Below are 14921 nucleotides of genomic sequence, written 5' to 3'. Positions count from 1 at the left end.
ATTTAGTACACTAGATTACCCACTTGCCAATAAAAGGGTCTAATCCCACAAACATAGCCAGAACAAGAAGTGATGCGGGTCACCCCGAAACAATGAAGGCTAAATATAAGTTGGAGAAGCAGAAGCGGGGGTATGCAATAGCAAGAATCAAAGACCAAGGGGTGTGAATCACCACCCAGTTACTAGCTAGTAAGCTAATGAGGAAATGTCATGTAGATGAGGTGCCAGCTCCTGTCATTGCGCTTGCGGAACATTGTGCGGCAGGAGTTTAGTTTATCTGGGTGCAGTTCTTATGCGATGATTTTTTGACAAACTGTTAGGAAGCACAGGACAAAGTGTTGTTGGGAAAAGTATCCAATACAGAATGACCCTATCCCACTCTAAGGGTGATAGTACCTCAGCAACAATCAAAGCAAAGCTATTCGAGATTACTTCTTTATGAGATGTAAGAGAGGGGAGAAAGAGATCCACTAACCGTTGTCTTCCGCTAATGATTGATCCAATCTTCTCTCTTTGCTGCTTGCTCTCAGCTCCTTGCTCTTTCACTGGCCCAGCTACACCAAGATCCTACAAAATGGCAAGAGAGGGAAACTACAAGAAGCATACATTCATAATTGATTCAAGGATTAGAATAAATCAAATACACAAGTATAACAATACACCATTGAGACACATGCATATAGAAGAACCTCAAATGCTTTATTAATGGAAGAAGTAAAGTTCAGGAAGTAATACAACCATAAAAGGCCCAATCCAACATCACCTCCCAGTAGAAAGAAATCTCCTCTTCACCTCCTTCAAGCAAATCACCCAATAGTTCTATACTCAAACCAACAGCACTTCCTTACATTCACCAGATTCCAGCCTCCCTAGACCTCATGAGAGAGATCTATATATAGGATTTTTGGAGAAAGGATGAGTCAGCTTGAGCTTGGTATGAAGCTGACTAGTGTCCTCTCCCACTTCAGTTATTGTTCAGTTCTTGAGTCCACTTGGAGGTTCTTGCTTCCACTTGGAGATCTAGACCCTCTTACTCATCACCAGTCGAATTCCTTGACCCAAGTGTCATTTTGGAAGCTTCCTGGGCATTGACACCTTGAGGAATGACTGTGCCACTTGTCCAAACTCGCCCAGCGCAGGTAGCCTTCTTTGCAGTTGACACTCAGTGCAGGTACACAGTGGAGCAGTTGACATTCAGCGCAGATGCTCAGTGGAGCAGTTGACATGATCCAGAATTAGCTTGTTTTTGAGTGTTTTCAGGTGGAGAACTAATATTCAGTGTTGTGGTTTGCTGACCTTGTTCCTTTAGGGGTAGGAACAACATGTTTAGGGACTTTGGATCCCTTAGATTATGGACATTTCATGCTTCATGCTGTAAAGCACAAAAATATCTATAACAGTTGCCCCCTAAAGTATGAGGTCGTTTATCAGGTGAAATTCTTTATCAGGAGGATCCGAAGTTCATTCAATCGCTGAGAGGTGACCTGTAATACAATACAATACAATACATTATTTTTCATTCTGCTTTCATGATCTAGCTGAGGCGGGTATTCCCATGCTCAGCTTTATAAATTCATTTTGGTACATAGAACAGACGATCGTCTGATGGTAGACAGATAATTCTCTGCTGAAATTATCATCCTTTGAGTAGGATGATCATCTGCTGTAATGATGTACATGTCAAATGTCTTTATATTTCCTGAATATATATCGCAGCCCGGATGGATGAAACTAGATCCGGGGTCTTCAAAATCGTTCGATCTTCACTCTAAGTACAAGTCGATCCATGTGAGAATTGCGCTGAAGTCGAACATGGAAAGACATCGCTTGATTACCGGTCAATGATGAAAACCGTTAACAAGCGCGAGAGGAATCACCGATAATGATAATGACCCTCAAGGTACTGCAGTACAATTCACGTGGTGTGAATAAAGGACTTGGCGTTGAACACCACGCAAAATCTTCTGGTCGAAGGTCATTGATGTATACCTGTCGCTGGAAGTGAGAAAATTGCCATTGAGGCATGCAAGTTTCAAAGTACTGAGGGGGGTGTTCCTAGATCAACTTCTTGGATAATGAGCTGAAGTCGACAAGAAGCGATCCGTCAAAGGAGGGCCTTAATGAATCCCACATCAGTGACACGGAACGGAGCTAACGATTTTAGTGGAGGTGAAAACAATCTGTGAAATATGATTCAGGGTGGCGATCATGGGTGGATGAAGGATAATGTATGGCAGTGGATGGGACACGGTTGACTCTTTCTGAACAACATCTCTTGAACATATAACGACACTGATGCGATGGATCGGTAGCATTACCCCAAGTGTGGATGGTTTGGCGAAGACCATGGTGATGAGACCGGTGAATGAAACAACCCAACCCGATGTGATACGGAGGAAAAGTGTCATGTTCAAGAGCGACCTGCTACCATTAAAGCTTTGAGGTTCTCCCAATTTTTCCCCAGTCATTTCTGACCAGTACCTCTTTATTTTTGTCAAGCTTGAGGAGGATAACATATGCTTCTTCTATAACCTGCCCTTCGGGCAAGCCTATCGCTATGTTTTAACGAGCCTAGCGATAGGGAAACTCGTTCTCGTCTAAAGACAAGTTTGTCGCTATTTAATCATTTTAACGAGTCTAACGACAAGGAAAACTCGGTCCTTTTCATTTTTAGAGAGTCTGAAAAGGTACAGAAAGTTAACTCCAAAATTCCTTTTTCGTCATCTAATCCCTTAAGTCCGAAAAAGTATAAAACAATACAGAAGGGATGAGTTTTCGATAACTTTAACGAGCCGAATAAAACAAGCGCTCGACCTTTTTGTGCAATAATCCCTCAGGTCCAAAAAGATTAAAATCTAGAGGAGGGATAGCTCTTCCGGTCACTTTAACGAGCTGGAAGGCCAAAACTCGGCAAACTTTTCATATTTTACGAGTCAGGAGAAAAGAGCTCAAAGAAGACTTGTCTTTTGAGGAACGAGTGATAAACAGGGATAGCAGCAGATTCCAGGTACAGGTTGGAATTTTCCAATCACGGCAGTGTCACAAGGATGGCTAGGTGAAATCACTCTTCGCAGCTGTTCCTCAAAATGGGTAAACAATCATATGGAGGTGAACGATCGGCCAAATGAAATGGAGGTGGCAGGTGCAAAACACGACCAAGGCTTTTTATGGCTAATAAATTTACGATCACAATGGTTATTTACCGAGATGGGTTCATTTTTTAATGATCTTGAATGCGCCAAAACACTGCTCAATGCTTATGTTTATTTTTTAACGAGCATGAATTCCGCGTTAAAACTGCTCGGATCTCGCTTTTCTATTTTTTAACGAGCATAAATTCCGCAGTAAAACTGCTTGATATACCAGTCATAAGATAAGAATGTCTCCTGTGAGATAGCTATTTTTTATGGAGCTTTATCTCACGAAGCTATGCTCCGCTCCTTTCTTTATGCAAGTTTGGAAACGGCTAATCCTACGAGTTTAAAGGGTTAGACCTACAGGTTTAAAGGGAGGACCTAAAAATTTTAAAAAATAAATAGTCGTCCCTTGCTTGCACTCCAAAAGGTTGCATGCCCCCAGGTATAAAGTACAATTTCAAGGCTGCCCCTACTTATCCGACAAAACATTTGTTTTAAAGGGTGAGGCTTGCCTCTTTCTGGTTACCCAAAGATTGTTTTGTTAACACCATCAAACGAAAACATTTCCTCGGCACTGTCTACCGAAGTAGACAATGGTGAATGACCTTTGTCAAACAAGTAACCTTGACAAAAGAATCTTGTTCCAGAACAACCCCTCTTCCTCTACGGACGGGGTACGGACTAGTCATATTCTCCCGCGGAAATTCTATTTTATACCTAAGGTTTTTTCTGCCCGAAGCAGACCAGGATGCATGCCCCCTGGGTTCCAGTCCCATCTTTCCGAATCACTCGCACTCATCCGGAAGAAGGACTGGGGGTGGAGACATTTCTTGATTGAATAGACCATTCAGGGTTGGTATGTGACTATTTGCGATGCGTGATCCCGGAAATGAAAGTTGGTCTACGAGCTTGACCATTCTTCCTTCGTATGGAGAACACATTACTCTAAAGAGTGAGGAGACTATTGCTCCCATGCAATATATATAGTCTCGTCCAAGGAGTAGGTTATAATCCAAGGGTCCTTGAACGACCATCACGTTCATTTGAACGGCCTTCCCTTTCAATGTAACAGGCACATTGGGGAGGATCCCTAATGGTCGACTGGTTCCTTTATCAAAACCTGAGAGATTTCTTATCTCAGGCAAAAGCGCCGGGGAACCCAGTGCTTTCCAAGCAATAGAGGAAAGGATACTCACAGATGCCCCTTCATCAATGATAGTGCCGGCCATTACCATTCTATAAATTTGGACTATGATTCTGAATGGTATATTGGCTGGCAACCGGGGTCTGCCTAGTTGGTTCCAATCAAAGGACACAACCAGGTTGCTTGGTGGTGGGACCGAATACACGGCCGGGTATGACCCTGATGATGTTCCTTCCTACGATAAAGGAATGGTCGCATTGCCCTGATGCTCATCAGAGTCAGTGTTGATGAAAAGAATCTGGATGGTGTCATCCTTATTCTCTTCAGTGAGGGTGTCATTTGAAGATGAATCTTCATTGACGGTGTCATTTGAAGATGAAACCTCTGAAGGCGGAACCGGGTCAACTGTCGTTTCGACCTTTGGACTTTCGTCCGGTCTGGATTCAGTAGGTTCATTTTCAATGACTGACACTTCAGCTGACCACTTGAGCGGGCCAGCTGTATTTTCAACCAACGAAGGACTTGGCACGAGTTTTTTGTATCCAGGAGGAAGTCTTAACGGTGAAACCGGACGATCTTCCAAAACTCTCTTCGCTTCGTCTAAGAAGGGACAATGGTGGATGGCGTGATCGCCTTCACACAGTCTGCAGGGGGATCTTGATCCCCCTCTTTGTCTTGAACCTTCACTTTCGCTGGTTGACGGTAAGCATTCAACATGGCTATCAGAGGTTGATGCTCCCGAATTGTGAAAACAAGGGGACCAGTCCCTTAGTATCCGGGGAATACAGGGACAATCTCTATGGAAGTGGTCTCCTTTACATATGACACATGGTGATTTAGGCCCGGTCTGTGCTGTGTGTGGATTTTTGTCAGATGTCTTTCGCTTGCCCCCAGTCGCCTTAGGCTCCTTCTTCTTCTTCTCCTTCTTCTCCATGGGAGCTTGGCTTTTGCTGGCTCTACCTTGCGAAGATGAAGGATTGGAGGAAGAGTTATAGGAAGTAGAAGGCTGGTGGGCAGCTCTAGACTGATCTAACTGTTGACTCGACTGTTCAGGAACCATGGTGTTCTAAACTACATTGGTTGAGAATAGCCAAATTGGCAGGCCAATTGTCAGTCCTGGAAGCGACAATGTGGCCATGTGGGGCGCACCAACTTCTCCCCAAGAGGAGAAAGGACTAGGATTTCCATCATGTGGAATTCCTTGGTTGGGGCGTTCCATGTTCTCAACCTACAGATAAATGCAGGAATAGGAGGTGATTATGTTCTGTTTAAAATAAATTTTATAACGACGCTTTAGACACAACTTGCTTTTTCACTTTTTAAGAGTCGAGAAAAAGCTAAAGATGACTCTAGTCTCCTTCGATGTTTTAACGAGCCCGAAGTGACAAATGCTCAGATGGACTTTTTCAGTTATAGAGTTTGAAAAAGGCCAAAAGAAACTGCTCTGGAGATCTAAGCAGAGGGTGTGCCAAACTTTTCGCAAAACCACAGAATACGTTACAGTACGAGTGGTCGATCTTCGTGAATGCTGTGTTCACTGCATTGTGATCAGTAGGGCAGCCGACACGGTTTCCTATGGATAAAGGCTTTGTTCCTATAGGGGTCTCCCAATATATACGCGACGGTACGTGGGAGCACAAGTCCATATTGATACTTATCGCTTCACCGTGGAGGAATCACCCAACCACTCAACGCTAAGATATCACGTTTAACGACGCCGGAACACGTCTCTAGCTTAGACCTCTATGTGTTTGCATTATGTTTCAATGTGTTGTTATGTAAATTCAATTTATTTTAAGGTTGATCTTGTTTAGCAGTTTGCCTTTATGGATCACCACGAGATGTATGATAACACTCCTAAATGCAGTCTAAGATGATAAGCAAGCTTTTCAATCTTTCAACTTTGAAAATCTTAACTACTGAGGGAAAAGAAAAACATCATCTTTTCACATAGATCATAGAGCACACACTAATGCACTTTTCCCTAAATCAACATGCAAGCTGTCAAAATGCACATGCACAATGCAGGTATTTCTTTTCTCTTTCTTAATGTTGGTGCAATACAAAAAGAAAGCTGTTGTATAATTTCGAATTCAATTTCAAGTGAAAGCAAACAAGCTTGTCCAAAATCAAAAGACACCTTAAGATTTACTTGTTTCGACACTAGAAATATATAAATTCAAACCATATGACGAAAGCAAAAGCTCAATCAGCTATGAACAGTAAACAAACTAACTCTTAAGATCAAAACGACACTTAACACAGGTCTAGATCTAAGAGGCCACAGCAAGACTAGTTCACTTTCGTTACGGGAAACTGTAAATGATATAAGAAATACACAAAGAACAAATACAGTTTCTTTATACAACCAAGGCGGAATAGTGGCAAGGAAAGTTGGTTTCAGATAGGTACATTGACTGGTAACAGGCCGCAAAAACAAGGGTGAAAACAGGGCAATAAACAGGAGGGAACCCCAGTAGCTGTAGGCAAAATTGGTTCAGCACAGGTAGTACACTGGCAGTTTGACCTTCAGCGCAGGTAGCCCCTTCGGGAACTGCGCTGAAATGCAGACTGCCTTCACAGTGCCTGCACTGAAGAGATAAACTTTCGTTTTTCTCAGTTTCCGGGTCACAGATTGCTCAAAAATTCACAGTTTTTGGCCAAATCAGAAGCTATCAGTCACGTACACACTAAGGGATGAAAAGGAGGATGAAAAGCTATCACTAAGAGCTATTTAGAGTCCTTGTGGATCAGCTCTTCAAATCATAAACTTGCCCAGAAACTGAGCTAGAGTAGCTGCCCTCTACTTTGCATTTGAAAGATCCAAATGCAGTTTGATTCGGTACTCCCAGTGTTTATGAAATGAATAGCAAAAACACAAACAACCAACAAGATACGATCCCCAGCGGAGTCGCCAATTTGTTGTTGGGAAAAGTATCCAATACGAAATGACCCTATCCCACTCTAAGGGTGATAGTACCTCAGCAACAATCAAAGCAAAGCTATTCGAGATTACTTCTTTATGAGATGTAAGAGAGGGGAGAAAGAGATCCACTAACCGTTGTCTTCCGCTAATGATTGATCCAATCTTCTCTCTTTGCTGCTTGCTCTCAGCTCCTTGCTCTTTCACTGGCCCAACTACACCAAGATCCTACAAAATGGCAAGAGAGGGAAACTACAAGAAGCATACATTCATAATTGATTCAAGGATTAGAATAAATCAAATACACAAGTATAACAATACACCATTGAGACACATGCATATAGAAGAACCTCAAATGCTTTATTAATGGAAGAAGTAAAGTTCAGGAAGTAATACAACCATAAAAGGCCCAATCCAGCATCACCTCCCAGTAGAAAGAAATCTCCTCTTCACCTCCTTCAAGCAAATCACCCAATAGTTCTATACTCAAACCAACAGCACTTCCTTACATTCACCAGATTCCAGCCTCCCTAGACCTCATGAGAGAGATCTATATATAGGATTTTTGGAGAAAGGATGAGTCAGCTTGAGCTTGGTATGAAGCTAACTAGTGTCCTCTCCCACTTCAGTTATTGTTCAGTTCTTGAGTCCACTTGGAGGTTCTTGCTTCCACTTGGAGATCTAGACCCTCTTACTCATCACCAGTCGAATTCCTTGACCCAAGTGTCATTTTGGAAGCTTCCTGGGCATTGACACCTTGAGGAATGACTGTGCCACTTGTCCAAACTCGCCCAGCGCAGGTAGCCTTCTTTGCAGTTGACATTCAGCGCAGGTACACAGTGGAGCAGTTGACATTCAGCGCAGATGCTCAGTGGAGCAATTGACATGATCCAGAATTAGCTTGTTTTTGAGTGTTTTCAGGTGGAGAACTGATATTCAGTGCTGTGGTTTGCTGACCTTGTTCCTCTAGGGGTAGGAAAAACATGTTTAGGGACTTTGGATCCCTTAGATTATGGACATTTCATGCTTCATGCTGTAAGGCACAAAAATGTCTATAACACAAAGGTAAGACATTTTATTATGCATGGTTGCTACTATCAATCCTTCTAGTTGCAGAAGAACTGCCGCAGGGTAGCCAGCTTCCTAGCATTGAAGATAGCCTACCGAAAGCAGTGCGGTATACTTCGCTTTGGGCTGCAAAGGATGCAACGAGGATTTATGAGATAAAGGTTTTTTGGACTTTCATGGAGGGGACTATCTACACATGGATCACTCACAGGCCATGGATGTCTCCAACAATCTACAACATTTTTCAAAGCACGACCGAGTTCAAAGCGGACATACATAACTTATATATCCGAGCGTGAAAGGATCCAAAGCGAGCATGGGTCACGCTTCCATTCATTGCAATAGATGATGTTATTTACGAGGTATTGGCAACATGGCCCCCATAGTGGCGCACCCCAAACAAGGCCGTACTGGAAAGAATGGCAACACAACAACAAAAAAAGGAACTCCAGCAGCGACTCACTCACTTGGCAGAAAAGGCCCATCAGGGACAACAGGCAGCTTCGCAGAAGGAGGCAACCAAGGAAGTGATAGCTGAAGAAACCATGACAAATCAGGAAATGGCCTCGGAACAAGACATGCAATAGGAAAAGGAGATACAGGAACGCATGGACCATCTTACCGAATCAACCCCCGTCAAGCGACCGCGCAGCAAGGAATCACCGCACACACGCAAAAAGTCAAAAACAACAAAAGCTTTGGAGAAAGAGTTTATTGACAGCAGCAAATCAGCGAGGAATGTCCATATTGATGCATTGACGTAATTGATCATAAAGCAGACAATTATTTTGGGGGAGATCTGAGCGTAGTTGCAGGCATTACAAGTGCAACCCCCAGGTGGGGTAATCCTAAAATTAATAGAGGACAAAGCCACAGCTGACCAGATGATGTGCACCAATACAATGAACACCTTAGCATTTCCAACAGGCACTATCTTAGTAGAAGTAGAGGGGTGTGTGTGAAGTTCGGGATTGAATCTGGCCACCCTTCTGAGAGAAACCTTATACTAACTACAGGATGGGGTAACCACTGAGCTTCATGCTCGGGAAGGCCACACCCTCCAGACATTGATGGAGCACAAGGAAAATCTGGAGCAGGTCAGTCTCCAGCAAGATGACTTGCTCTCACACACTCATGAAGTGGAATAGGCCATGATGGCTGCTTGCAGCAAGGTACAAAAGTTAGATATCCTAGATGAACTTCCAACCACTGACCATATTCATCGCATGGCCACAGGATTCCGTACGTCCCATGAGGAGGCCACGAAGGCTCAATGGGAATTAAATCTACAAATTGCAGAGCTAATACTGAAGGTGTAACTAACCACACTGCCAAAAATCGAGGAGCAGCGCTGCAGTGAAATTCAAGCAGGACTAGAAATGATAAAGCACGCTATGCGAGATTGCTCGGGACTATTAGATCAATCCCTCCTTACACTCACCTCCCTTTAGGAAGAACCAACCATAGAACAAGTAGAAACTGAAGAGTGGGAGTTGCAGCAGGCTTATGACACAGTCCGAGCGACTGCGCATATGGCCGCTATCACGCAGCAGTTGGCTAAAATGAAGGAGGCCCAAGCTCTCAAGGCACAAGTTTACGCCGCATGAAAAAAGGATGTAGTGCTTAAGGAATGCATCCAACCTTGGCTTGATGAAGCATTTGCAGTCTCCATAACCATCAAAGGAAAATTAGTGCACATGCAGGAAGAATGTGATCTTGGACAGGCAACTCCAAGTGATATAGATGCATCAACGACTTGCGTAGAACATGTACAGAAGATAGCAGTAGAGTGTGTTGCAAGCACAAGTGACGCACAAAAATTGTTGACCGACCTACTCGCGAAGATTACCGCACTAGCCTAGTGACTTGGGACAAGTCATGATGATTGTGTTGGGGGACCGTTGGGTAGCGGAGGGCCCACGTAACAGTTTTGGGGATCAAAGCCCGCAATTTTGGGAAAGGCATGGTAAGGACTCCACGAAGTGCACGGAGCGCAAATTGTAAATGAGTCAATTCAAGGGGTTGTCTGCCCAAAAATAATGTAAAATAATAGGAAGTGAGTCGGCCTGCCCATGGTCTGTGGACCATGGGAATGTATAAATAGAGCAAGGCTCTATGGATAGAAGTTAGCTTTTTGGTATGTACTTTTGGATTTGGAATGTAATGGGTTTTGAAGAAAAAAGTCTTGAAGCGTCTATAAGTCCAAGTCAAGGGTGTTCGTGGGTAAATAGAGGCTCTACAGCTATGTGCATAGAGGCCTAGTAGAGTCTGCAGCTGTGTGCATGGACCCCTGCAGCTGAGTGCGCAGGGTGGGTTTGGATGTATTGGTGGAAGAGTTGAATAAAGATAAGTTGATTCTGAAATACTATGTTCAATATGAATTATTGTGGATCTGGTTAATTTATGGTTGATATATCTATTTGATCTGTGCAAATCTATAACTTTTCTAGGTGTGTGAACTGGTTATTTCTATTAAAATGTTTTCTTAAAGACCATAAAAAGTAGATCTAATCTATAATAGCACATTAATAATAAGTATCAAGGAATTGCCTTACTCCAGATCTATGTGGAAGCAGAGTAGCGCGAGGCCCTAGAATGGTGCGCGAACCTTCTAGGCTACATCAAGACATCCCAAGGGTGTGGAAACCTGGTTCCAACACCCTCCCCTGCTACCTCGGGTGAGACCTCAGTCCGCTCTCTACAACCTGTTGCCGAAAGGGCTGGTAGCTATGGGATTTGTTTGGCTAAATAACTCTTCCAAACCTAGGTCAGGCCCCTATAAGCCAACAGGCATGATAGAGAAGCAAAAGGATCACATGGAGTCCATACAAGAAAGGTGCATAGTACATCTTTTACTAGCATGGAAAAATTTACATAGGTTGCAATATAGGTTGAAAGAGGATAGTGTGGAATTAGTCCATAATTGTGTTAAAAGATTGGCTCTGTAAAACATCTCTAAAGCATAAATTATTATATTTGCACTAAATCTAGAAAGATGATAGATGAAGTATTGTATGTAGAACATAATTCAAAAATATGCAATGAATAAAAAAATGGAAACTTGCTATGGACATGTTAAGGAGAGTAGTTAGAGAATTTTTCAAAGAAAACCATATTCATGTTTATGAATGTCCGGGGTTTTGGTTGGACACTTCACCGATCATTAGGGACAAGGAAACCTTTGTTATTCAAATGAGTGCTAAGAGGAAAGAATAAATAGGAAAGGGAAAGGAAATGGTCGTTGATACGATTAGAGGTGAAATGGTTAAAATTGATATATAAAATTATTGATGTTTTAATATGGAAAAAAATTGGGGGAAAGGGGGTGATCCATAAATTTTCATGGATGTTCTATTGGACAATCCTCCATAACAGATCTAATAAAATTATATTTAATATATGAGATTCTACACTATTATAGTTTTATTGATTTTATGGATTTCTAGATTTGTAGAATATTGTTAAGAGTGAATTCACGTCAATTAAAATGATGTAGAAAATAAATAATATTGACATAAAATATCTCACACACACATTTTAAATAAGAAATGATTGGGAAACCATTTCGAGAGAAAGAAATTAGCTAGAAAGCGATACCACACTCCTCTCCTTATCTGAATAGAAAATGTATTCGAGTACAAATAAGTATGGCTTGTGGCCTATGGCTACTACAGTGCACAAATCCTCACTGTGTGCCCTATCTCCTATTCCTCTCATCTATTCTTTCTTAGATATAGATCAAATTCACTTGAAAGAATGGAATCACTTTTCCTCCAAGTGGCCTAGTTATAAAAAAGCCCAATAACCTATTAGTGTTTAGGTTTTACTACCTCAACCCTTAACTAGAGTTACAATATAGACTCTTATATAGTCTTCTACATCATAAACACATGGCTAGCCCCTTTTTCATCAATAATGGGGGTTGATGTGGCATCATGTAGATTCTTAGTGGTTGAAAATAGGAAGGTCAAATTTTAAGTGGCATAACTTTTGGATACAGAATCTAATTGATGTGATTATTGTGCTGTTAGAAATGTATCTATGTGTAGAATTTGAAATAAGGTGTCGTACTAATCGACAAATTTTTATCCCCAAAAAACATCATTTGATGTCTCAAAATCTTCCTAGAATTTTTTTTATCCCAATTTGCCAAACTAGGTCCCACTAGTAAAAAGGGTACTGATAGTTGATTCCTCCACTTTTTCCACTATGAAGGCATCGAGATATATGAAAAAAAATATAATGATCCAGTCGATATTAGGGGTAAACTAGCCATTATTGGATAAAAAAGTGAATGAATAATTTGTAAATATAAACAAAAGAAGTCAGAAAAAGGAGGTGTGAAAATTGAAAAACTAATGGATAAAAAAACCAGTAAAAATAAAACAATATAAAAATATTATAATTAGTGAAATTGTTGAGAAATAGGAAATAATATTAAGGAAGAAAATTCTCAAAGAATATGGATGGTGGTTAATGGAAAAAAACCATGAAACTTCATAAAAATTAAAACAAAATATGAGAGGTAATTTAAGAGGAGGGAGATCATAAAGAAGAGACTCATATTAGCACTTAGGGAAAAGGATGAAAGACATCCATCAGTGGATAAGCCTATAACCATATTTTTTATTGAAATTATGTGGGTGTTTCTTTATTTCTAAAGATTCATGAAAAAAATGAGAAGGTTAAAAAGGAATAACAACTAAACGGTTATGGGATGTGTCAGCTATGTGTCCTTTGAGATGGGTTTAGAAAGGACGCCCCATCTTACCAATATAATACTTACCATAAGAATAAGGAATTTAATAGACTCTTGAACCTTGAATGGGGTTTGATTTATCTTTGGTTGAGTAGAATAGGTGTTTAAGATTTTTATATGGTTTTAAAATGGTCTCTATCTTATTTTTGAATAAATGTTTTGAAATGATATCTTTAGTTCCTTGTATGTCTGGGAGGATAATAATGGTGCTACAGAGAGAAGGGTTAGGAACAATAGGTTTGGCACCTTTGGCATCATGAAAGGATTTATTTATTTGAGAAACAGAATAACCATTGGCTTTTAACGCGTTAATTAGGTGGGCCTTTTGCTTTTCTAGGAAATGAGAGGAAGATATTCTTAAGGCCCTTGTGATGAGGGGTTTAAGAACAACTAGCTTTTGGGCTAGGTGGTGATGGGACTAGGCATGAAAATAACAATCAATATGGGTCTTTTATTGAAACCTGGTAGGTTAGGGAGTCATTAAGAAGGAAAGCGAAAAGGAAATCCAAGAAGGGTAAGGAATTATCACTGTTATTTTTCCATGGTAAGTTAAATGTGGAGTGAAATTCTTTAAGATACTGAAGATCAAAGTTAAGAGAAGAGAATCCATGAGGTTAGATGACCACAGGTGTCATTTATGAATTGAAACAAACATTTTTTTTTTATTTTAATGCTAAGAGTTTAGGGTAAGGTTTCAAAGTGTTCCATAAAGATATTAACAAAAAATAATGGTAAGGAGGATCCCATTAATGTGCTTTTCGTTTCCTCTTAAAATATTCTAGTAAAAGAAAACAAAGTGCAAGAAAGACAAATTTTGATGATGTTTGAGGGATTAAAAGTAAACCAGATTAGACATTATACCAATCACTTCAGGAACTGACATGTTCATGAATAGAGACCAAATGTCAAACTTGAACATAATGTTGTATTCATCAATATGAAATTTTTTATGTTTAGAATAAAATAAGAGGAGTATTTGATGAAAGAGGGGGTTTTCCTAAAGAAGTATTGAATTTTTTAGTTCAGAAAGCGACCAAGGACATGGGTAGGGGTACAAATGACAATGAGAATATGTCTAAGGGGAATGCTAGATTTATTAATTTTAGGTTAACCATATATTTTGGTGTTTGAGGTATATGTGAAATAAGGTGCTTTTGAATGGAGGGCTCAAGAGACGAGGATTTAGTAGCTTTAGTGACAATATTAGATACAAAACTTATGGGAATTTTGGAAGGTATTTTCTACGAGGAGGAAGAAATAAGCTGAAAAAGTATAGATGTGATTATTTTTGCTCATAATGATAGAAACATTACCTTTATTGGATTTAAGGATAACAATGTAGATATTAGCATTAAGGGGTTGAATGAATTGGAATTATTCATTAGATAAATTAAGTTTGTTAGGTTTAGAGTAATGCAAAACCCTTCCACATTTTTTCAATATTTCTTGACCAATATGCATTGGAGGTTTTGCATGATGGATTAAATTACACAGATAACTTTTTTAGCAGGGATGCAATGCCTAACAATAGAAAAATTAAATCCTTTTCCAATATGGAAAAAGGTTGTGGGATCTACATTGAGAGAACATAGATTAAGAATGATAGATAGAGAAATTAATGAAGGAAAGACTCAAACTGTAGGAGAAGAGGAAAAATGTACATCGTGTTGATGTTTCTTGATTAGATGATTATAGAGAAGGACAAATATTACTAGGTGTTATAGACATATTTTGGCACTACAACCCCAAACACATATGTCCATAAACCAAGGGCTCTTTAGTCCCTAAAAGTGTTTTTTCATACCCTAAAGGATCATGGTCAACTTATTAGATCACTTCCCAGAAATTCCACCTCGAAAAACTACTAAGAACTGGCCAAAACTGGACCAT

The sequence above is a fragment of the Pinus tabuliformis genome, chromosome 3_2 (assembly GCF_031772625.1).
Source record: "Pinus tabuliformis cultivar Carrire ecotype Pingquan chromosome 3_2, CPIR1, whole genome shotgun sequence".
Lineage (NCBI taxonomy): Eukaryota > Viridiplantae > Streptophyta > Pinopsida > Pinales > Pinaceae > Pinus > Pinus tabuliformis.
The sequence above is the reverse complement of the archived record's forward strand: the minus strand, read 5'-3'. Positions refer to the sequence as shown.